This window comes from Haemaphysalis longicornis, unplaced genomic scaffold, assembly GCF_048455015.1.
Source record: "Haemaphysalis longicornis isolate Haplotype H1 unplaced genomic scaffold, Haemaphysalis longicornis Haplotype H1 scaffold_12, whole genome shotgun sequence".
Lineage (NCBI taxonomy): Eukaryota > Metazoa > Arthropoda > Arachnida > Ixodida > Ixodidae > Haemaphysalis > Haemaphysalis longicornis.
Genome location: NW_027526225.1, coordinates 49,942,760 through 49,968,907, shown reverse-complemented (window position 1 = coordinate 49,968,907; position 26,148 = coordinate 49,942,760).

Here is a 26,148-nt window from a genome sequence, read left to right as displayed (position 1 = left end):
GCAAGCTGACACTGACAAGAAAAACACATTTGTGGAGGTCAAATTTGGCGTCAACACCACAAGGAGATCGAGTAACGTTGATTCAAAAGCGAGCGAAAGGCGGATGTCGAGCTAAACAGCATCACATAATTTTTTTACCGTATCTATTTATTTGTTTCAATCGCTTTTAGTAACATAGCTGGGCTCTCTGCTTCAATGCAAGCTTTGTTGCGTTATCACCTTCCCTGCCGCCACCGCCGCCACACCATCGTCTGCTGCTAAGTTGCAAGTTTATGGCGTGATCACAGAAAAAGACGGTCGTGACTATCGCTTCTATGACACATAAGAGCAGCGAAGCGCTACGCCTGCGAACCGCGGAGCGCACGGATGTCGCCGATTCATTCATTCGTCAAGCTGGACTTCAATCAGCGCTGTAATGAACCAAAAAGTCACCTTTCTTTGTTATTTTTTCTGTTGAGTTCGATCATGTGACCCAACAGCTTACTAGGACGAGTATGGACAAATGCCATGCATTCGGTTCTCTTTGTCATGGAGAGGCTTGTACTGCCCTCTTATGCTGCGGTTACGCCAAACAAATAATTTTTATTTTATTGCCAAACATAAAAGCAAAATACTGCACGTTATTTTTATGGTCTATGATCGCTGACTTGGAAGCAGTTGAAACTATAGTTTGTTTCGGTACGAAAAATGCTTTAAACAACGCGGATACGGAACTACGCCTGCTGCAAATTGCCGCACGTTTCGCGACGCCGTAAGCCGGGGCAATTTCTTGCCCTATTTTGCTTGTATTTTGCGACAAAAACCACCGCCTTTTTTATGCTGTTACGTAGCATTACGTCACTTTTACGCAGGCAGAAGTCGCCAATGCATGACGTAGTTGTTCCCGCCAACTGTTTAAATTACGTCACGCCTTCTCAGCCAATCACAGGAGGGGTGTATTACAAGCAGCATTGTTCTTATATAGCAAAGACAGGTTTAGGTTGCCATGTCCGCTGCATTTAGTCTGGTTTTTCATTGCCCGCCAAGAATTATGCGCCTTTAGTAACGAGAAATAAGGCAAACTTTAGAACCGTTGTCGGTAAACGACATGAAACGTCAAAATGACGACAGCACACACAACCACTTTGTCAACCGGAAGCATATGACGAAAATTGAAAGCCAATCAGAAAAGACTTCCGGCAAATTGCCAGAGTTGCCGGCAATTTGTGCAGTCGAGAATAGGGCCCCTGGAAACACTCTCCCTGTGAATTCAAATAGCTTGCGCGGCACCCAAAGGAAATGGAAGAAAACGTGCGTACTTTCGAACAAACATGACGCAGCCGGGCGCGGCCAGACACCGATAACAAAACACAAAAATAAGTAAAACAGAAAGCATCGTTTGTTGCAATATTCGTACCCTTTCATATGTAAAGAAAATCTGTTTGGTATCCAAACGGCCTGTCAGATAGGAGGTATGTAAAATCTCTTTTCCCCTTTCTTACTCTGCAAGCGGATTCTGCGTTTTTTACAGCCTACCGCTATATTAATTCCTGAAGTGTGGTAAAAACGTACTGTCGGTATTTTGGGCCTTTAGGTACTGCACTTGGATGTCGGCTATTTCGATATTTTACTCTGTTGTGCGTTACGGAGAGTCGTAAATTCATTGATGCCCTTTTGTGGGGGTAATCTGTGTCGCCATAAAGAAAAGGGTATACATATATCGAGCAATTTGTAAAATACGTAATTTTTCTTTTAAGAGAATCTTTTAAAGATATAATGCGCAGAAATTACGAAGCTACTTTTTTAACAATAAGGCTAATGCTTTAGGTGGCCGATTCTGCGAGGGCAGTGCCGTTGTTATTTTTGGAGATGTCCGTAAAGGAAATGGCCACACCTGCAAAGACCAGTAAAAAAATCTGTGCGATCTGATACGATTTCAACCCAGAACTGCAGAACCCTTTCCCAGTGTTATACAAACTGCGGTACGTGTTGCAACAGCGGAGCGGTACTTGGCTGAGACTTTTATGGGACGGGGCTCTGTAACTCTGGCGCAGCTTTGTGGAGATAGCACCTTGGTAACCAGTCGGCCGTGCACTAGGTGAAAGCAGAGTCTTTCAATGTTTTACTCGTCACAAAACTTCGGCGCTCGTTTCATATAGGGACCGCGCGCGCCGCTACAGGCGCCACCGCCGCACGAAGGGCATCCAGCCGCCGCACGTGCGGCGTATTGGCCAGCTCTTGGCGTGCAAACGCTTGCTGTTTTTGGTGTCTGCGCGCTGATTAAGTGTGTTTTTTTTTTCGTAGTAGTTAGCGATAAATAGTCCAGTCATTGTGTATATCACCTGCCTTAAATGGGGTTTTATTTTTCGAAGTAAATTACCGTCGGCCGCGAATGGCAACGGCTTCTCTGTGCTCTGGCGCAAGCGCTGCGCCATCGTGTTTACGGATTGATTTTTAAATCTATATTGCTTCTTTTCGTAAAGCAAAGTTGTAATTACCACATATACGGTAGCTGTGTAGTCACGGAATGCTGCGGGCCTATCGATAATACAATAAAAAAACTGAAAGAAACTAAGTACGCGTCGTTCAGACTACGCTTAAAGGAGCCCTGAAGAGAAAATACAACTTCGTTTAATTTGAAAGAGCTAGGATTCAGTATCTCACTCAGCTTCATTACAGCCTCAAAATATGTTTTTTAACGAAAAAAAGCAAGTATTTAAAAACTTTCAAATTTTGCGCCACAGTGACGGGTTATCAGCAAGAATGACGTCATACGGGCCAACAATAAAACATAATTTTCAGGGCGTTAACTGCACATTCGCATTCAAGTGATGCGGTCAAATGGAACCAGAGGCCCCATTACAGACGTCCAGTCATGTGTAGTCGGGACAGGAGAGTTAGGCGGCCGCCAATCTCACAAACAAGGTTCCGTGACGTCATAGAAAAGTTGCGAGAAATTGGCAAGGGGGTCGCGACTGCTTCACACGTTTTCTTTCATATCTCCGTTAGTGGGTCGAAGATTTCGATGATATTGGTATCATTGTTATCGGGACTAAGCAGTCTTTCTAATAAACCAAACTTGTATTTTGTCTTCATGGCTCCTTTAATGAATCCGTTGATTGATCTGGAATGCACAGAACGCTAAAAGATATAGCCCAATAGTATTGTCGTTTCGATGAAATGTTACATACTTGAGAACATCTAAAAACGCTGCAGAAACGCGAAGGATCAAAACACGAAGAGATATATGTTGCACCATGTATCTTTCTGCATCCACGATTTGCAATACTTGAAAAAACAGGAAGCGAAAAAAGAACAATAAAACTGATTTTAACACACGCAACAAAAAATTTCAATGTTACCAAGGGAGACAAAAGAGCGTGGTCGGGCGTACAAAAATTTATTTTTTCGCGCTGCGATGTGCAGCACACGGAGAAAACAGAATATTTCCACGTAGCCAAGAACGAAGCAAAGCTTCTCTGAACGCAGCGAGCTAGCGAGCTCCTGCACTACAAAAGACTAGAATGAAACACAAACGTCGAAGAAGCAGTCCGCAGTGTGACGTGAACAGATGAACGTCGATAAAGTGAGTTGCGCGGCGTTTGCTATGCATGCATTACTCTCAGAACGTTATTAATTTCAGATCCCTGGAAATTGGATCGAGAACATTGTCGAAGAAACAAAAAAATCAAGTTAGTGACAAGGTGGCACCCGTTCCATATCAAACAGAGCAAATGGGCGCTCTGGTTGAAACGCCAGCTAAGAAACCGGAATCGGCCATGCGCGGTTACAAAACAAACAAAACGAACCCTAAGGGATAATTCGCGGAAATATGAAAAGTAAAAGCACAAGTCCCAAAGCTTTTTTACACGCGAGCCTGAGCGCAAGGTAATACAAGTTTGCAAACAGGTAATGGAGCAGCGCTACAACCTGAGTGATATGACAGAAATCCGGCTTTAAGTTAGCCTTGTACAATTCTAGGTCCACGATGCTCTCAAAATGGTACATTGCTTTTTCCATTCTCACACACAGTGCATTTCCACACACTGTCGCACACAAATAATCGAAGCTGAAAATCTCCCGTTGCTTGCCTTCGAATGGTGCGCCTCTAATTCTCACGCAGCTGCCCGTCGCTCGGTCAACAGAACAGGGAAACATTTTCTGTGGTATCGTTGTACAAGGAACGACATCCCGGGATGCAACACATGGTCGGCATCGTCGTTGCACTACTTAAGTCGCATCACAAGAGCGCGATAAGCACGTTACATTTTTTCCCCCGCAGAAAACAAACACAACTCCCCGCGGCTCCGCCGTTCGAGCCAGCGCAACGCCGCCCGAGGAGTGACCTCAGTGAGAGGGTGGCGCCACCGCGCGGCGGCCAAACGTAGCATATGAAGCTCTCCCATTGAGTTACGGAGCAGTTTCGTGACCAGTAAAGCATTGAAGGACTCTGGTGAAAGGAAGAGAACCCTATTGCCGACAGGACGGCCCTGTTATACACGAAAGTCACGAAGAGCAGCACTTCTAACATTCGGTTCTCGATGTCCACATACTTGGAGATCATATCGCTGATGCTGTTATTATGGCGCTCGTTGAGCACAGTTGTCTGTTGGTGGTAGACGTTTCGGCGGTGGGTGGTGTTACTCAGTCGTAGGATATCCCACGTAAGGGGAGACCTGACAGTGGATAAGCGGTCCTTATTTAGAACTTTAGGAGAGCCGTGTCACTACGAAATCGACTGAATAAAAAAAGCGGCAACTTCAGTAGTCGTTCCAGAAGGACGGGCTTGCGATTCCGCATATCGGTCAAATACTGTCCCCCGATTGTGATAGTTATATTTAGGAAATGGCCCGCGTAGATCCTTGCCTACTAGTTGGAAAGGCGTCGTCGACGGCTGGACGGACTGTAGAAATCCAGCAGGCCGTCTCACAGCTTTCTTCCGCCACTCGAATTCGTGGCATGTTTGAGTATAGTGGCGGGCGGTTTTATGTAGAATGGCCAATAGTGCTCGCGACGACTTCTCGCTAGCGCTCTACTGTGACGAAGGTGTCTTTCCAGTGGCTGCCCCGCACGGGGCACCTTGAGTAATCTTGGTGACGGTGTTGGCGACACCGCGGACCCCGAGCCCCCATACTCTTGCTGTAATCTACCGTGGCTACGAGTTGTAAGGTGAAGGGCAGAAACCACAAACGGTGGCCGTCGGAGCCCAGGTCAAGCTCCAGCGGATGGGCTCCCTGTCTGTTTACCAGGCAGGGAGCTCCGGGACGTCTCAGGCTATCAGGGTAAGGTTTGAGAAGAAAGTACCCCCGTCTCCTGCTTCTTTCAATATCGCATGGCTTTTTCTTTATCCCCCCAATCCAATGATCGGCCCCCTAAAAGGGGCCGCACCGAAGTACTAGCTAAAGGTAAACCAGAACATTTCCACAAATTTCTTGTCATTCACTCTGCAGAAACCACTCCTGTTGCAAAGAAGTCTGTCATTCTGTTGGCAAAGTGCATTGAGTCTGTTGTTGGTTCAGACTATGATGCTAAGAAACTCGCCTCAGGTGATGTACTGGTCGAAGTAAAAAGGAAAAATCAGAGTGAGAACCTACTGAAACAGACGACGTTGGCCAACTTGACTGTCACTGTGACACCACACCGGACCCTCAACTCCTCGCAAGGAGTCATATCAGAGAAAGAACTAGAGTCTGAGACGGAAGCAGATCTTCTTGAGGCGCTCCAACCTCAACATGTAACTGCAGTAAAACGAATCGTGATTCGGAGAGCAAACCAAGAAATTCCGACAAAGCATCTAATCCTAACGTTTGATCGCACAACGCCTCCAGAAAAGGTCAAAGTGGGTTTTCTTAGCTGCAACGTACGACCGTACGTCCCAAATCCGAGGCGCTGCTTTAAGTGCCAACGATACGGCCATGGAACCCAATCATGCAGAGGGAAGTTGACATGTGCCAACTGTGCTGAGACAGGTCACTCCTCAGAAGCTTGTGAAAGCACCACTCAGAAGTGCCCGAATTGCAGCGGACCGCACGCTGCTTATTCGCGTGCGTGTACACAATTCAAGGCCGAAAAGGAAATAATTGACATAAAAGTAAATGAAAACATCACCTATCCAGAAGCGCGCCAAAAGCACAAGCTGCTTTCGGCCACATCGTACGCAGACGCCGCCCGCCGGGGGTTGGGGCGGCGTTTGGTCAGCACGGCAACACAGTGCAGCCTTCTTGCTGACGTGTTGTTGTCCCAACCCCCAGCTGAGCAGCCACCTGCTGCCTCTACAACACCTGTAGAGGCTGCGGGGTCCCCGTCTCTTGCCGGACTGCCTTCGGTAGTCCAGAGTAGTCAGGAATCGCCCAGTGTGGCGACTCCAACGAATGTGGCGAGTGCGATCGCTGCTGGGAGCTCTGCCGCTCTCACTGTGTCCTCTCCACAGGCCCTAGGGACACCTGAGGGCACGGAGGAGATGGACACGGTAGGGCCCACAGAAGCGCCCATCCTAGCCCCACCGCCTGCCCCGCCCGCGGGGCTTGCGGCTGGAACCAAAGGCACCCGTAAGGGTGCCAAGTCCAGGGGGCCCGGTCCGCCGGACACCCCCCGAACATCTGATGAGGAAATGGACGTCGGACCGTTCCTGTCTGCATCGCTCCGCAAGGAACGGGCTGCGGCGTCCAAACCAACCGAAAAGCCAAAGAAACCCGCTCCAAGAATACAAGCCCCGATAGACAAAACATGAACCCACACACACATTCCAGTAGCTCTTAAAGGTACATAACGGGAACAGAAAATATCATCCAGTGGAACTGTAGAGGCCTCCTTAACAATCTTGATGATGTCTACGAAATATTGCATTCCAATCAGCCAAGTGTGATGTGTCTACAAGAAACACATTTAAACTCCAAACACACAAATGTCTTGAATAGTTACATGGTATTTAGGAAGGACAGGGCTGGTGGTGGTACATCTTCAGGTGGTGTGGCCATCATTGCCCGAAAATCATTGGCATGCCACCCTATCCAATTACAGACTGTCCTTGAGGCTATTGCCATTAGAACCATAATTTTCAATAGGCTAATAACAGTGTGCTCCATCTACGTCCCTCCTGATTTCCAGCTTTCAAGCTCCGATTTCGAGGGCCTTGTAGATCAGCTACCAGAACCTTTCATTCTTATAGGTGACCTCAATGCACACAACACTCTTTGGGGCTCTCACCGCACAGATGCCCGAGGTCGCCTAATCGAAAAATTTCTAATATCTTCAGGAGCATGCCTATTTAACAAAAACAAGCCTACATACCACAATATAGCACACAACACTTATTCACACCTCGACTTGGCCATTGGCTCTGCAGTACTCTTTCCATCACTTGAGTGGGATGTTGGCACTAACCCATATGGTAGTGACCACTTCCCTACCTCACTAACATACATAGATAAAGGCCCTAGCAGTTCCCCTTCCCATTGCAAGTTTATAGAAACAAGAGCAAACTGGAACACATTCACAGAGACATCTCAACAACACTACACAGACATCACACACTTACCTGTAGAGAAGGCAACCCAGCTCGTCACAGAGCACATTCTCGCCGCCGCCAAAAAGTCAATACCCCAGGCCTCTGGGGCTCCGCGCAACCCGAGAAGGCCCTGGTGGAATGACGACTGCAAGCGTGCGCGGGAGGCCCAGAACAAGGCGTGGGGCATCCTCCGTAGACACCCCACAAGTTTTAACCTTATTTCTTTCAAAAGAGCGAAGGCATTAGGTAAGCGTGTGCGCCGTGAGGCAAAAAGGGAGAGCTGGCGCGCCTTTCTGACATCCATAAATTCATACACGGACACCCACAAGGTATGGACCCGAATACGTAAACTAAAAGGACAACACACACATAGCCTGCCCCTGGTTAGCACCACAGGGGACACTCTGGAAGATCAGGCTAACACACTTGCACAACACTTCCAACACGTCTCTAGTTCTGCGCACTATACAAACACTTTTATGCAACACAAAACATCTGCCGAAAAGAAGCCTATACGCGACAAGAACAAGTCAAAGTCTGGATACAACTGTGAATTTACACTCCATGAGCTGAAGATTGCTCTTGCCACTTGTAAACCTTCTGCTCCAGGTGCAGACAACATTACATACACTATGATTCAACACCTACACGCAGACACCCTTGAGACACTCCTGCACCTATACAACCAAATATGGCTATCAGGGCACCTTCCAAGGCTTTGGAGGGAGGCCATAGTTGTGGCTTTTTTGAAAGAAGGGAAGGACCCTTCTTCTCCCGCAAGCTATAGACCTATTGCCCTGACAAGCTGCCTGTGCAAGCTCTTCGAGAAGATGATTAACCGGAGGTTCATGTACTTTCTTGAGTACAATGGTCTTCTCGAGAGCTGCCAGGCAGGCTTCCGGGCAGGGCGATCCACAAACGATCAATTAGTTGCACTGGAATCTTACATTAAGGATGCCTTTTTACACAAGCAGTACTGCATGACCGTATTTTTTGATATAGAAAAAGCATATGATACGGCATGGCGTTACGGCATCCTTGCAGACTTAAAATCGTATGGTGTAACAGGTAATATGTTGAACACTCTTGATAGTTACCTGTCCAAACGAACATTTCGTGTGAGAGTCGGGTCAGCACTGTCCAGAGTTCACATTCAAGAAAATGGCGTGCCTCAAGGCGGAGTTTTGAGCTGCACGCTTTTTATCGTCAAAATGAATTCGCTTCGGAAAGCATTGCCTCCATCGATCTCCTGTTTAGTATATGTGGATGATGTACAAATATCTTTTAAATCTTGTAACATATCCATATGTGAACGTCAAGTCCAGCTTGGGGTAAAGAAACTCTCTCGCTGGGCAGACGAAAATGGTTTCAAACTTAATCCCACAAAAAGTACCTGTGTCGTATTCTCAAGGAGACGTGGAGTAAGGCCCGATCCTGAAATAAACCTCAATGGTGACCCAATCCCTGTTAAAAAGGAACATAAGTTTTTGGGTGTGATGATGAATGAAAAACTTACATTCATATCTCACATCAAACAACTCAAACAAAAATGTCTAAAAACAATGAATATTTTGAAAGTCCTGTCTCACCAATCATACGGTGCAGATAAACAACTCCTGCTGCGCCTTTATACCGCTTTGGTAGGGTCTCGTTTGGATTACGGTAGTGTTGTCTACGGGTCGGCCACAAAAACAGCGCTAAAAATGCTCGACCCAGTGCTGCACCTGGGGCTTCGCCTCTCGTGTGGTGCTTTTCTTACAAGCCCTGTCCAAAGCCTGTATGTGGAGTGTGACAAGTGGTGCCTGGAGTACCAGCGAATTTATGTTGATCTTTTATATGCTTGTAAAATATCATCAATCGGCAACCATCCTTTTAAACCTGTTTTTATGGATACATCCACGTCACAGCTGTTTTTAAATCGTCCATCTCTGTCTCTACCTTTCTCACTGAGGGTGAGAAGGGAAGCTTCTGAACTGTCAATCTCCTTTTTGGACACATTCAGAACATCTACCATTGACTTTATAGCCCCCTGGCAATTTCGCCCTGTATTGTGTGACCTGTCCTTTACACAATTACAGAAAAGCAGGGTACCACAAATCGCGATTTCACAACATTTTCAGTATCTGCAGCAAAAATACCAGGCTGCAGAATTTTTTAGTGATGCTTCGAAAACGTCCATCGCGGTGTCTTGTGCTGCGCACGGACCCGACTTTACGGCCTCTACATCGATGCATGTAAATTCGAGCATCTTCACGGCGGAAGCGTATGGCATTTTTCTTGTTGCTGGTCATATTGTTCAACATCAGATTCAAAAATCCATCATATTCACAGATTCACTCAGCGTTGTACGAGCATTATCATCCCAAAAGCGTTCTAAAAATCACGTCATAAATCTAGTTTTTAAGACTTTAATGTCAGCGTATGTCAAAAATCTCGAAGTGATTGTATGTTGGGTACCGGGTCACTGTGGTATTGCGGGAAATGAGACCGCAGACCAAATGGCCGCTGCTGCGGCACACACGAACACAGTGGACATTACAAAAGCACCGTACACCGACCTCAAGCCATACATAAGAGAACACCTTCGCAGAACCTGGCAAGCCGACTGGAGCACACAGACAGACAACAAGTTACACCTAATTAAACCACACCTAGGACCATACACTACTGACTCACACAACAGGTTCATTGAAGTTGCACTAGCTAGATTGCGGATAGGCCACACACACGCAACACACTCCCATCTGCTCACTGGTTCTCCAAGACCCTTGTGTAGCAGGTGTGGGGAGGGCCTATCTGTAATTCACATTCTCATTACATGCAGAGCACTCCACAGAACAAGACGCAAATATTTCCCACGACTATACAGACAACACATCCCACTACATCCAGCACTGTTTCTAGCGGATGATCCCATAGTCCCCCTACAACGTACTTTTAGGTTTCTTAGCGAAATCAAATTTTTACAGCTTATTTCCTATCATGCGTAATTCTTGCACGTAGTTTCATGCCCTGCACTATCACACCCTGGCCTTTTACACCAGGCATCCTCATCGTCTCACTGATTTTACTATTTTAATCTCTGCTCTTATTGAGTAGTCTTAGGGATTACATCTTCAACCGTCATACATAACCATTGCTTTGGCGCTCTTTGCCCTAGTTGGCCTTGCGCCATAAACATCCAATCATCATCATCATCATTTCCAGTGGCTGGGTCATCCCGGCAGCTTGGCTGATCTCGTCGCGCCAATTATCTGGAACCACCAAGAGATAATGCCTGGCTGCTTGCGATGAAGTTTTTTTTGCATAGCACGTCGTTGCGGACACAAAATATCGATAAGTGACGGGAGAAGGATCTAAGAATAACGGTGTCCTGGCCTTCAACAAGCGCAATCAGATTGCTCAGTTCGGGATAACGAAGTTTTCCTGCGGCCATGTCGAACATGTGCCGTCGTTCAAGGAAGACTTCATCGTCACTGTTGGTATCCGCGTGGGGTGGCTGAGTAGCCGCTCACTGTGCTTGCGACCTGATTTCTGGGTAAGGTTGAAGTGAAACTCCTGGAGTCGGAGTCCACACCGAGCGAGTCGTCCTGTTGGGTCTCTCAGATTAGCGAGCGAACATAGAGAGTGGTGATCGGTAACAACATAAAACGGTCATCCCTATACACCGTGCCGAAGCTTAGTAATGTCCCAAACTACTACGAGACATTCCATTTCCATCGTTGAGTTGGGTTCAGCTTTGCTACCGCCATGTTGCCCTAAATAAACACAGCCCCGAACCCCTTTTCACTGGCATCGGCATGAGTAATGTTAAACCTGGATGCAACGAACCTCCACGTAGCGAATTCCTGGATTTGTTAGGCTTTTCACTTCCCCGATGCCATCAGCAGTGTAGCGCATGTGTTTCTGACCTATATGTAACGAAGGCATTGCTGCAGGTAACCTTGACGTAACAAAGTCGCTAAGCTGATCCCTCGCTGTTTTCCCCTACTTCTCGCTATGCTCCGAACTTTCCTTTTTGTTCTTTGTTCTAGTTATGCCTTATTGGTGCTTCTATGCGTGCGGATGCTCCGGTTCTGAGGCTTTTTGTTCTTCTCCACTGGCTACCTTGTTATTGTGTGCGATGGTGCTTGCAGGCTTGTGACAATGTTGAAGATACCCAAGGCGCTCAGCTTAACAAAAAGTGGAAAGTATACGCACATTGGAAGCGAACCCGAAGAGCAAGCGGGTGGACTTGGCACGCGAGCTCCATTTACTAGTCTCAAAGAGGACTTCGATAAACGCTGGAAGTTTTCGGAGCCGGTGCCACACAAAAGTGAGGTGCAATTATCAGGAAATAGAAGACGTCCTGCTTACATGGTTCAAGGAATTTAGAGCGGGAGCAGCGAACGTCGACGAGTCAGTCCTATGTGAAATAGCGAACATCGCCAATTTAAGTCACAACAAGCATTCTCGTACAAAACAAGGTCCGTTGAAAGCGAACCATACTGGCATCTTTTTTATGCTTCGGAAGAATTTAATATTGAAAATTGAAACGAATAAAAGTGTAGCACAAATGTGCCAGCTATATTGCTGAATAAAAGGGAGTTGCTGACGAAGTGTATATATTTTCTCCTTTGTTTAAATCTTTTCAGATATTACAATTTTTGCATATGTTTTATTTTCTGGTTCCCGTGAAAAACGCATAAACGAGATTTTACAGTACCAGCACACCAGTGAGGAGCCAGCAGCTACGAAAACATCTATTATTGCCAAATAACAAAATTTTTCATGATGATGACGATAATGAACAGAGCAGGGAACGCCATTCATGGCTAACGTAGCAGCCACTTCTGGCTTTGCTTGTGTAGCGTGAACACCACCAGGTAGGAAGAGTAACTAGACTTCACTTTTTTGCACCCGCACCATGAACTACAATGCGTTTTCACGTGCGAGCGCCGTGTCCGTTCGAGACTGAAGTATTGATGAGCTTGGTCGACCTGTCACCATGTAGTCGCTGTTGAAATTCAGCCACCCCGATGCTGTCACCAATGTTGGGACTGGGCCTGCGTACCGCATCCACCACTTTTGCGACTGGCCATTCGAGCGCAGTCACCGGTGTAGCGGCGTTGCATTGCTCTGTCTCCTATCGATGCGGCGCAGAGCAGAGCGATGAAGTTCTCGATCCGGCGAAAAGTTGAAGCAACATCTATATACAGTATGTAAAAAGGGTAACAACAGCGTTACATGGCTCGCACAAAGGCGAAAGCACCTCTTAACTCAGTGCCTCCAAAAAGTGCTGCCGAAATGCGCCTCCGGGGGCTATTTATATCCCCGAAAGTCCGTTGCAGACGCGAGCGGCTTGAATAACTCCAATCACGACTCTCGCTGGCCGAAGTTTGAAATCCGACGAATGGGGGCGAAGCGGTTGCGTCAGCCGAGCCGCCACGATGGGGAAAGGGAAGGCAACGCTGTCGCCGTCTCCGCGAAGCAGTGTCCTAGTGTGGAGTGGCATGGCAGCCACGCGTCAATCACCTCATGCATGATGCGGCCGAACTGCCGCGGCAAGAAAAGGCGAGGCGACTCTGTGGCGATGCAAGCTTCTGGCCTCCCCGCAGCGGGCGGATTAGTAGGGTTTGGATGATGATAATGATGGTTGGGTTTTTATGGCGCAAGGCCGACTAAGGGCAAAGAGCGCCAGATAAAAGTTTATTTAATGCAGTGAAGTGGTTACCACAAAAAGGTAGGTAAAAAAAATGTCAACCGAACATAGTAAAATCAGTTATAGATAATGGTGATGGCTGGTGTATAGGGCCAGATTTGGTTATGCGTGATAGGAAATGAGGTTTAAAAACTTAACGTCTGACAAATAATCAAACACACGTTTCACAGAAACACTGGCATCGTCACCTAGAAACAGCGATGGATGTAGTGAGATATGTTGTCTGTAGAGTTCTCTGAAGTGTTTGTGTCGTGTTGTGTGAAGTGCCTTACATTGTATGAGGATGTGGATCACGGATAGGGCCTCTCCGCACCTGCTGCACAGAGGTCTTGGAGATGCAGTGAGAAGGTGCGAGTGCGTTGCATGTGTGTGCCCTATCCGTACTCTGGCCAAGGCGACTTCAGAATATCTATTGCGTGTGTCGGTGGTGTATGGTCCCAAGTGAGGTTTTATTACGTGTAACTTGTTGTCTGTTTGTTCACTCCAGTGTGTTTGCCATGTTTTGCGAAGTTGTTGTCTGATGTGTGGTTTCACGTCGGTGTAGGGTAATGTGGTTATGTCTACTGTATTCAAGAGTGTAGCAGCAGCAGCCATTCGGTCCGCTGCTTCGTTCCCGGCTATACCACTGTGGCCAGGGACCCAGCAAAGAACCAGTTCAAATTTGCGTACATACACAGACATAATACCCTTGACTGTTAAATTTATAACGTGATTTTTTGAAGACTTCGTTGACGACAACGCCTGCACAACACTGAGAGAATCTGTATATATAATGGATTGTGGGATGTGGCTTTGAAGGATATGATTAACAACAAGAAGTACACCATAAGCCTCTGCCGTAAAGATACTCGTATTACTATTAAGAGTTCTAGTGACATTAAGGCCGGGCCCATGCGCCACGCAGGACACAGAGGTGGCAGTTTTAGAGGCGTCCGTATAAAATTCAGAAAATTGATACTTCTGCTGCAAGTACAAGAAGTGCTGCAGAATTGCACATGTGGGAGCTCGGTTTTTATCTACATGTGTGAAAGATGTGTCGCATAAGACAGGGCGGAGATGCCATGGTGCTATAAAATCTGTTTGAGAACTTTGTATGGTGTCTAAAAAGGAGACAGAAAGCTCTGACGCTTCCTCTCTAACTCTGTAAGAGAAGGGCGCAGAGAACGATGGTCGGTTTAGGAGTAGTGCAGTCATAGACGTATCATAAAAAGCTGATTTAAAAGGATGGTGTGGCATAGATGAAATTTTAAAAGCAAAAAGGAGATCTGTGTATGCTCGCTGACGTTGTAGGTTCCACTTATTACACTCCACATAGAGGCTTTCGACCGGGCTAGTCCGAAAAGCGCCACATGCCAGCCGGAGCCCCAGATGAAGCACTGGGTCCAGCATTTTGAGGGATGTCTTACTTGCTGACCCATAAACAACACTTCCATAGTCTAATCGTGAACCTATCAGGCTAGTAAAAACACGTAAAAGAAGTTGTTTGTCAGCACCATATGAATAGTGGGAGAGAACCTTGAGTATCTTCATGGCCTTTAATCATTTATGTTTAAGTTGTTTTATATGTGGAATGAACGAGAGCTTTTCGTCAAAGACTACACCTAAAAACTTGTGTTCATTTCTAACTGGAATTGAGACACCATTGAGTTTGATGTCTGGATCCGGCCGAACGCCACGCCTTTTTGAAAACAAAACACAAGTACACTTCACTGGATTAAATTTAAAACCGTTGCTATCTGCCCAGCCAGCTAGCTTGTTAACACCAAGCTGGACTTGGCGCTCGCAGATAGACAGGTTACAAGACTTAAAGGATAATTGCACGTCGTCTACATAGATTAAGCAGGAGATGGTTGGTGGCAGAGCCTTCCGAAGAGAGTTCATTTTTACAATAAACAAAGTGCAACTCAAAACTCCACCTTGCGGAACACCGTTTTCCTGCACATGAACTGTAGAGAGTGCAGTTCCAACTCGCACGCGAAACGTTCTTTCAGAGAGGTAACTGGCAAGCGTGTTCCACATGTTACCCGTCATACCAAAAGACTTGAAATCGCTGAGGATGCCGTACCGCCAAGCAGTGTCGTACGCCTTTTCAAGATCAAAGAATACTGTCATACAGTACTGCTTACGGAGGAAAGCATCTTTAATATATGACTCTAACGCAACGAGTTGATCGTTCGTAGATCGCCCCGCCCTAAAGCCCGCCTGGCAGCTCTCGAGAAGACCGTTGTACTCTAAGAAGTACACGAGTCTCCTGTTTACCATCTTCTCGAAGAGCTTACACAGGCAGCTTGTCAGGGCAATGGGGCGATAACTGGCGGGAGAGGAAGGGTCCTTCCCTTCCTTTAGGAAAGCCACTACTATGGCCTCCCTCCAAGAGCGTGGGAAGTGCCCCGAAAAAAATATTTTATTGTAGAGGTGAAGAAGTGTTTAAAGCGTGTCTGCATGTAAGTGTTGTATCATTGTGTATGAAATCCTGTCTGCACCTGGAGCTGAAGGTTTACAAGTACCGAGTGCGACCTTCAGCTCATGAAGGGAAAAGGGGGTGTTATAGGATGAGTTCGACTTATTAGTGTCTCGCAAGGACTTCTTCTCACATGATGCCTTGTGTTTAATGAACGTGTTGGTGTAGTGTGCTGAGCTGGACACGTGTTCGAAGTGTTGTGCAAGCGTGTTGGCCTGGTCTTCGAGTGTGTCCCCTGTTGTGCTAACCAGGGGCAGGCTGTGTGTCTGTTGTCCTTTTAGCTTGCGTATTCGTGTCCAGACTTTGTGAGTGTCGGTGTATGAGTTGATGGAAGTGAGGAAGGCGCGCCAACTCTCCCTTTTCGCCTCACGACGCACACGCTTCCCAAGAGCCTTTGCCCATTTAAAGGAAATGAGATTATCTGGCGTGGGGTACCGGCGAAGGACACCCCACGCCTTGTTATGGGCCTCCCGCGCCCGCCTACAGCCCTCGTTCCACCAGGGCCTCCTTGGGGTGCGGGACGCACTGGAGGCCTGGGGCATGGACTTTTCGGCGGCGTCGAGTATGTGTGCCGCGACGAGTTGGGCTGCTTCCTCAACGTGTAGGTGTTTTATGGTTGTGTGGTGTAGTTTAGATCTTTCTGTGAATGTACTCCAGTTTGCTTTTGATTCATTAAACCTGTTTTGGGAAGATGGACTGCTCGGGCCTATACCTATATACGTTAATGAAGTGGGGAAATGGTCGCTACCATATGGGTCTGTCCCCACACCCCACTCAAGACATGGAAAGAGAACTGCGGAACCAATCGCCAAGTCAAGATGAGAGTATGTATTGTGTCCTAAGTTATGGTATGTAGGCTGTTTTTTGTTGAAGAGGCATGCTCCGGAGGATGTAAGAAACTTCTCTATCAGGCGACCTCGGGCATCCGTTCTGGAGGAGCCCCAAAGAGAGTTGTGCGCATTAAGGTCGCCTGTTAGTATGTATGGTTCGGGCAGCTGGTCGACCAGCGCCTCGAAGTCAGAGCTCGAAAGTGCATGATCAGGAGGAATATATATTGAGCATACCGTTATCAACCTATTAAAAATTATTGTTCGAATTGCTACAGCCTCAAGGACAGTGTTCACAGTGACAGGGTGGCAGGATAAGGATTTCCGGGCAATAATGGCCACACCGCCAGAAGAGTGTGTGCAGCCATCCCTGTCCATTCTGAAGACCATGTAACTATTCAAGAAATTTGTGTGCTTGGAATTCAAATGTGTTTCATGAACACACATTACACTTGGCTGATTAGCATGCAGTATTTCGTATACATCGTCAAGATTTTTAAGAAGGCCTCTACAGTTGCATTGAATTATGTTTTCTCTTCCCATTATTTAGTGTGAGAGCTACTGGAGTGTGTGTGTTTGTTTATGTGTCGTCTTTCGGGGCTGTGACTCTCGCCTTTTTTGGCTTGTCGGGAGGCTTTGGAGTCGGGACGCGTTCCTTGCGCTGCGTTGCAGGCAGGAACGGCCCGACATCCATCTCTTCGTCGGATGTCCGAGGGGTGCCCGACGGACCGGGCCCCACGGACTTGGCCCCCCCTCGGGAGCCCTTCGTTTGAGCCGCCACCGCCGAGGGCGTCCGGGGCGCCAGAGGTGGCACGGGCGGTGCGGTGGCGGTGGGAACCGGTGCGGGGCCCGTGGTGTCCATCACCTCGGTACCCTCCAACGCACTGGAGGACGGGGAGACAGAGGCGGGAGCGGCACCGGTCCCAACGGAAGAGGTTGCCACCACAACCGCTGCTGCCTCAGCAAGCGGCGTGGTGGCGGGTTGGGCTGCCAGAGGCAACCCAGGGGGGGGGGGGGGGGGGGGCGAAGGTGGGACCAGGTCAGACTCGCTGAACTGGGTCCCTGTGGAAACGAGACGCCGCTCCGCCCCCCGGCGAGCTGCGTCGGCGTACCTCCCCAGGGGGAAAGAGGCGAACCTCTTCCGCGCCTCTGGGAAGGTGATGTTCTCAGTTACCTTGATGTTGATTATCTTTTTTTCGAGTTGGAACTTTTCACACTTGCGGGAGTACGCTGCATGCGGCCCGCCGCAGTTCACACAAGACAGGGTATCGGATGGACAATTGTCGGTTGGATGATCATGCGCCGCGCATTTCGCACACGTCGTTCGGCCACGGCAAGAGTTTGTACCATGCCCGAACCGCTGGCACTTAAAACAGCGCCGCGGGTTCGGGATGTACGGACGGATGGAGCAACGGGTAAAACCTGCATTTATGTGTTGTGGGAGAACTGCACGGTCAAAGGTCAAGATAATGTGCTTAGTGGGAATCTCCTTGTCGTCTCTGCGGATAGTGATGCGTCTCACGGCAGTGACGCCCTGATCCTTCAAGCCGGCAAGGAGATCCGCATCCGTTTCGTTCAAGAGATCTGTCTCGGATATCACACCCTGCGAGCTGTTGAGGCTCCGATGGGGTGTGACCCTGATGTCGAAATCAGCCAGTCTAGTCTGAGCTAGAAACTTTGCAGACTGCTGCTTGTCATTTATTTCGATTAGGAGTTCACCAGACCTTTGTTTTTTGCAATTATACGATTTTCCTATTATGACTTCAAGATACTTGGCGATCAAGAAGACTGACTGAGATGCAAGAGGGTGGGTTGGATTGAGGGACTCCATGACAAGAAATCGAGAGTAATGATCTGGTTCAGGAAATGTTAAAGATGGCAATGGGGGAAACGATACTTCGGTGCGGCCCCTTTTAGGGGGCCGATCACGGTTGGGGGGGGTTTTAGACAATACCATAAAGCATAGTATAAAAGCAGGGAGACGGGGGTACTTCCTCCTTTGACCTTACCCTGGTAGTCAAAGAGGTCCCGGAGCTCCCTGCCTGGTAGACAGGCAGGGAGCCCATCGGCCGGAGCTTGACCAAGGCTCCGACGGCCACCGTTAGAGGTTTCTACTAGGGGTGTGCGAATATCAATTTTTTAATTTCGAAGCGAATTCGAATAATAAAAACAACGTTCGAATCGAATCGAATATTTCTCGAATATTTTTCGAATACGAATACTTATGGTTTTTTGTAAAATTAATGTTTTCACCATCTAGAGACACAAGAACTGCAACTTTATTGCACAACAAATCGCACAAAGTAAAACTAGGAATTACACAATACCATTGCACTCAACAGATTAAGGTCTGCACTCACTTAAATGTTAACATGGAGAAAGGTTAACTGCTCGACATGTTCCGGGAGCAGTGACAACCTCCTGCTCGTCACCACTTTACCAGATATCGAAAACAGCCGCTCACTTGAGACACTAGTAGCTGGCATGCCCGAGCCCGTGCACATTGCCGCGCGCTGATACAGTAAAATCTTGATTATACCAGAGTCTCTTAATACCGTTCTGGTCACGAAACTTCTCCGTCACTCTATGGGAGAGCTTGATATGGTGCCAAGAACAGCCGCTACGCGGCGCAAGCTGTCTTAGGGGGGCCATCGCCCCGCTGCGCCCGGCGGAACGCACTCGCAGCGGCGGCTGCCCGAAGGCGTTGTGTGGAGGCAGCTCGCGGTATTCCTTCCACCAAAGTTTCTGCATTAGCGTCACGCGAACTTCATGTGCCAGTGCACCGCGTTCAAGGTGGGCGGCATGAAATTTCGAATGCACAATGCCTAAGACATGCTGTGTGACGGGCTGCAGCTCCGGATACCGAAGCAACAAGGAAAAGGCGTCGCTCTTCTGTTTCCCAAGTAGCGCCGAACTTCGAGAGAAATGGAAGAGAGCTATACCGCGGTTGGAAGCTGGCGGTTTCAACTTCGAAAGCAAGAACGTTCGGGTTCGCGAAAAGCATTTTGGTGCTACCGACGTTGCAAGAACCGACGAGCACATCGTGAACGGGGTGGTCGTGTCGCTTCAGCGAGAGAGACCGAGGCTTCGGACGGATGCCGTTCCAACGATTTTTGATGGGCTCCCGGCCTACCTGACAAAGCCGAAACCGCGTTCCCGGCCAGCGATTCAGAGGCAACCGGCGAAGAGGTGGCGCGAATTGTCTAAGCGGCGTATCATTAGCACCATATTTAAGATTTATTGCATGCTTTAAATGATAACCGCGCCCTCCATCTCCCCCCCCCCCTAGCACCAAACAAAATGTATCATGTGGTGCCTCGGTAGTGGCAAAGGCGGCCGCCGAGCAGCCAGCACTGGCATCAAAAGGAACTTCCAGATTAGGCTGCTGCACTTCCGTTCACGAGGAAATCATGGGTTGTCGCCTGGTAATTACTAATGCTCTAAACACTAAACACAACGAAACGTCAAGCGGCGGGTGTCCCGCGTACATTGCGTGGTATAAAGTGAACAATCAAATGTTAGGCACGTAAAACTCGTGTTTAGAGCGGTCGCGAAAGCGCTCGGCTGCTATAACCACGCCATCGAAAGTCCCCGCGTCTACAAAGCGATCGGCGCTCACAAACGTGTGTCCAAAACAACTGCGCATTTGGGTGTAAACTCAGTTGAAACGTCTGGAATAAAACTTCTGGCTGTACCATTCACTTCATTTGAATACTTGGGTAGCAGAGCGCGAGAGGCGAGCCGGATATATTAAACCGATGGTGATTGCTCCTGTACTACCCAGTCGTGTCTCATTCCGTTCACCTTCCTTCCCCTATATGCGGCACTACCAGAATAGAAAGCTCACCTACCGCTTTAACATAATCGCCCTTCGGCCAGGCGCAAATATAAACACGTTGTCGAGCAGATCTAGCAGCACTGCTCGCATCGGGAGCATGGAGCATGAGCATCGTCTTTCAACACTTGCGAGCTAGGACGTACCGCTTCGAGGCATCATAAGTACGCATATATTTGGGCTATGAGGTAATTACTACGCAATTGTTATCGCTCGGTGTGAGAACACTTTAAATGCGCTGCTGTTTATAAGGTAGGCCCGCACTCCCAAGCAAACTGCGCGTGCGTTCCAAAGTAAACAGCTCTCATTCGTCATCGACACTGGATCCCGTATCGACCTATTTATCTGGTGCAATTGATGCGTTCAGAGACGTTTAAGAAAAGGTAACAGGAAGAACACAGCACGCACATAATCGCGTCGAAACGTCGGCAGTAGTGCGCATACACGCCCAGCACTGGCGGCGGCTTGTGGCCCCCCTACGACGGGTGGCGCCGCTAGCGGGATATTTTGTCCCTATATGAACCTTCGGGCGGAGTTTCGTGACCAGAAAAGCATTGAAGGACTCTGATTATACTAATCTCGCGGGACTGCGAAAAATATTCGTATCATCCGAAATTCGTATGAACCAACACAGACCAAAAAATGTAGCGCTGAAAAAAGTTTTCGTTTGTTTCTTTTCCTACTTTTGCGTGAAGAAATTCGTGATTTTTCTGCTTTTTTTAACCCCCGTGTCGCAAAGCAGTCCTTTCTGGAGCACGTAAAGCTTCGCGCTCGTCTCCTCACTCGGTGTGCCCAAGCTCGCTACACGCCGCAACAGCCAAGCGTGAACCGCATGGTGCGGTTTTGCACGCGATTCGCTCGCCTCGGCTCTGCGAGCGCTGTATTTTCACGCCCACATCGACGATTTCGCGCCCGCGGTAGCGCCTACCTCGGTCAGAAAATGACGCAGTACGCGCGCGGCAGAATGGAGGAGCCTGACTACTTGCGATGAGATCGAGACAGCCGGCTTGGCTCCGCCAGAGACGGTTAGGCTTAGCACCCCGGCAAATATTTTATGGGCGCTTTCACTAGCGGCGCGGATGATGTTTTATAGTACCGTTATCGCATGAATTATCAGCTCCTTTACCGCACAAGCAACTTCGTGTCTCCCTTGAGCCGCATTTTAAAGAGCGGTTAGAAGCGGTTAGAAGAACTCTATGGCGGCTGGAGCCGACGCCATGTTGACGTCGCCGGCCGCGCCGCGCGCAGCGTGGGGGTGGTTTCGCGGCGGTGTCAGCGCGTTGGGCGTGCGCAGAGCGTTTTCGCGAGCAGAAAACAACAGCCCGGCCGTTTCTGGAGAAAGAGTGACAAACAGGGGAGCGAGAGCCGTCACTTGCTCGTTCAGCAGTCGGGTGCCTCGCCGGCTCGTTCGTACCTTCCGCCGGGCCGCGCAGGTCCGTTCGTAACAGCCGAAATTTTTCCCATTGCAAACGATGCAATTTCGCCGCGACTTTTCGGAAATTCGTATCATCCCGAAATTCGCACCCCCAGAATCGTATCAACGAGAGTCCACTGTAAATAAACACCGATACAGACACGCTCTGAATTTTTTTTTTTTTTTTAGTTTTGGGTGGTTCGAATATTTCGAACAATAAAAGTGTCGTTCGAATCGAATCGAATACCAAAAAATTCGAATCGAATATTCGAAGTTTCGAATATTCGCACAACCCTAGTTTCTACCCTTCACCTTAAAAACACATCACCACGGTAGGGCACAGCGTATGTTGGGGGGCTCGGGGTCCGCGGTATCGCCAGTACCGTCACCAAGATTACTCAAGGTGCCCCGTGCGGGGAGTAGGGTTTGGACCAGGCGTGAATCGGCACCGCTGTTTGCGCGTCGCCCAATGCAGCTTATTGTGGCTGAGCACTCGAGCACAATAGCACCCCATCCGGCAGGCAATGCGCCAGGAAGACGAGCTGCCTACACGTCGCTGGGATGCCGGGCGCGCTCATTTGCCAAGATCATACAGGTTCACCGTCAGTGCTACAAGAAAGGGGTGGCTTCGACCTCCTTTCCACGAACAGGTACCACATGCCACGTCCGGGACACAGGTACATCGTCGTGCTACCCAGGTGTCTCGACCAGCTTTGCCCGGCTCTTCCGGCCTCGTTTCCCGGTACCAGTCGTTCATGTTCCTGCAGCTTGGAAAGAACCGACCGACAAGAAGCAACACCAAGCGCAAGCAAGCACCCTCTGTCCTTCGTCAGAACACCACACCCTAAAAACGTTATAAGCTCGCGTAAATGTCTACCCCCAAGTTGGACCCTCTACACAAAGAGGCCCATGCGGAACGCAAAACTCTTAAAATGAGAACTCAAACTATGTGTCAAAGATAACACACCTCATGAAATGATCGTAACTAAGGTTGATTAATTTAAATCAAGCGCTCTGGAAATAATCAACTGAGGAAGCAAATTAGGGCAATAATTTTGCTCCCATATACCTGCTAATCTAAAAGCTGTTCGCGAAGACACGAAATGGGAGACACTGTGAGGACGAAAGCGGCATGACCTAGAGCGCACAGCTTAATTCGTCTGCGTAAGCGTTTGACTTTCCTTTCTCATAGCGAACGACAAGATTGTGCTGCTGGGGTATCATAGCCCACCTTACCAAACGCCCGCTTTAAGACAACATACTATTTAGCCAGGTTAGCTCGCCGTGATCAGTTTCCACAAGCAACTGGGAACCTTCAACATAGCTTGCCAACTTCTGTACTGGCCACACAATGCAGCCACATTCCTTTTTGTATGTACTGGATGCCTCTTCTCGGAAAGTTAGCTTGCGGCTTAAATATAAAACTGGTCGTTCCCGGCGGTTCGGATCCTCTTGGCATAGTGCAGCTCCCACGCCACAATCGCTAGCATCGCACTCAACCCCGAGATCCTTCAAAACATCGTTGACCATTGAATTGGCTCCTTGCTCAAGGCTCGTTTCAGTGTTTGAAACGCGTGCTCCTTCTTTGCGTCCCATTCCACCTTAAGATTTCTTCGTGGTGGTTTGGGTCCGCGCTGACCATCTGGCCAAGGTAGTTATATTCTTGTACTTGTTCCAGTGTTTCGTCTTCTAGAATAAAAAAGGCGCGTTCAGGATGTTTATTTATCACCACTTTAGTTTTATTCATGTTTATCTTAAGCTCCACAGCGAAGTTCTGTGATATCATTTCCTCAATCCTGTTTTAGAGTTGCCCTGCAGATTCACTGAGCAAGACTATATCATCTGCAAACATTCAATGGCTCACGTATTCGTCGTTTATCCGTAAGCCTACGTTTTCCCGGTCAACCTCCTGAATACACTCTCGTAACATGCGGTGAGCAATTTTGTGTTCATAGCAGCACTTTAATATTGTTTTATTCACGTAAACATACAAAACTCCCTATTATTTCTAAATTAGCGTACAAAAACGTTTTACTCGTTCTGCACTGTTTTCAGCTCTAACGTGTGCCTTATTTAAAATCACCTCTGACCAGGGTGTGAAAATTGACCATATTATTCCCCGCCTTCAGCCACCCAGAACTTCATTGAGCAAAATAACTTGTGGGGAGGCTTTCAGTACGGAGTTCGATGGGCAATCCTGGCACTGGCTGCTCGATTTACCAAGCTAATCTGGCGTCGAGGCGAGGGCTGGACAACTTGCTCGCCCACTGCTCACGGGAATCAAGGTTTCGGTCGCACTCCCAGACGACGTGATAGTGTGTGTCTAAACTGCCGCAAAACCTACACACCCGGGAGTATTGTGTAAGGAATAGATAATTTAGTCGTACGGGGGTTGGGATTGTCTTTGTTTGAATTCGTCGTAATGTTTTGCTGCATTTTTGATAAATTTGGTCGGGCGGTGGAAAAGGTCATCTTGCCTAGTTTATTTGGTTATTTCCTTTAAACTGGGAAACAGCGCTTTAAACGAGGACAGCGAAGACGAAGACCCAGACACTAGCGCTGACTATCAACTGAGCAATATTTTATTGCTTGCGGAAATATATAGGAAGAATACAATGACGTCACATGCGTGTTTCCCAGTTTAAATATGAACCAACTAGCCCAAACCCAAACATTAGTTGGATTTATTTCCTTGAGGTCTCCAGTGGCGTTGGGCTGTGCTCTTTCTTTGCGGCCCGGTTGGTGAGAGTGCGGGCCAATGCAGGGGAAGTGTCGTTACCCGGGGGACCGAGTGGGCAGGGGACAACACAATTCTCAACGTAGGAGAGGGAGGGGTTTTTTCAGGAGGCGCAGCGTTTTTTGGAAAAACTGCACCTACCGCGTAGCTCCCGCACACCGCTTGACATAGTCCGCGATAATCGTAATCGCGGTGGTTTCAGTTATAGCCAAGGAGATCGCTACTTCTTCCAATTCCTCGATGGAGCTGGTCTTGACTGTGAGACTGATGAATGCTTGATCCCCTGAAGTGACTACTGCAACCGCTGCCCTTCGGTATCACTGGTATGGAGTGGCATCACTGAACACTGCTGGGGATTCTTTGGACTACTCTTTGTCGTGCACCGCAGCTCTGGAGTTTGTACATAATTTTTGGCTGGTTCGGGACGTAGACATTCTTTCTACAGGAAGCGTCTGTCTTTGATGTCACCCCAGAGCCTGCTATTTATAAGCTACCAACAGTAGTTGCCTGGCACTGGGCAAGCCTAATTGTGGCGTACTTCCTCCGAGGTGGGCCTCAATAAGTTCTGCCGTGTTGTGAAAGCTGAATAAGCTTTAAAATATATTCGTAGTTCTTGAAGCTTTTTATTTTGTGCGCCCGATTCTGCTGGCTCGGTAAGCACATTGCTGCGTGCAACGTGTGGCTTGCGCCAACGTTATAATATCCCGCCATTCTTGCTGCCGGGGAACTTCAGCCTATAAAAATCCTTCACAAACCGTGATTTCGAATGGTCTTGAACTTATTGGGTCCTTTCCCATTCTCTACTTCCGGGAACGGGTTGTTTGCTTTGGCGACAATTACGCGACCAGATATCCGATCACACGTGCCCCGTCAACCAGCTGCGCCACGGGCGACACCTAATATACTCTACAAGACATACTTGCACACCATGCCACTCCTTGACAGCATATAGTAGTTCAAATAAGTTCTTAGCCCACCTGTCGCGTCAGCCCGTCTAATAGGCTGGTATTTAGCGGCACCCCGGTCGTACGAAACCCCGTTCATACGAAGCTTTCTCGCAGTCCCTTGAAAGTCGTATTATCGGGGTTCCACTGTAGGGTTAGCAGAGTACGGTGGTTAAGGATTACCTTTGAATTTCGGTAGATAACCCTAAGCGCCGTTGAAGGAAGTAGAAGACAAACGTTCATAAAGCATCTTGAACAAGTTTAACACGCTAATCCCATACAGTTAAGCTTGTGATGTGTGTTCTTTCAGCATCGTTATCTATGCGTAGGTGAAGAAAATAAGTGAAAGCGTCTGTTAGGATTGGTGCGAAGGTCCAGATTTTGAATCAAAATTGAGGGACAACCCCCAACAAGAAATTTAAAGAAATTTTAAATTTGAGTGAAACTTGTTTATTCACAATAACTTGCAAGAATGCTTCCATACAGAGAAATCGAATATATAAAGACAGGATCTAAAAAATATGCTTCAGATGAACTCTTCATGCCCCTTTAAAGCCGCGCGTGGGCATTGCTATGACCTTAACTGAGGCGAATTGCAATTACATCAGCAAATCACGTACCATTTTGAGCGCCCATAGAATTTCGTCGATGCAATCACGTTTAATTGCTACCTGACGCTATCCTTGCAACTGCCTAAAAGCAGACGGATATGTAACCTACTGTATGTAACACACACAAACACA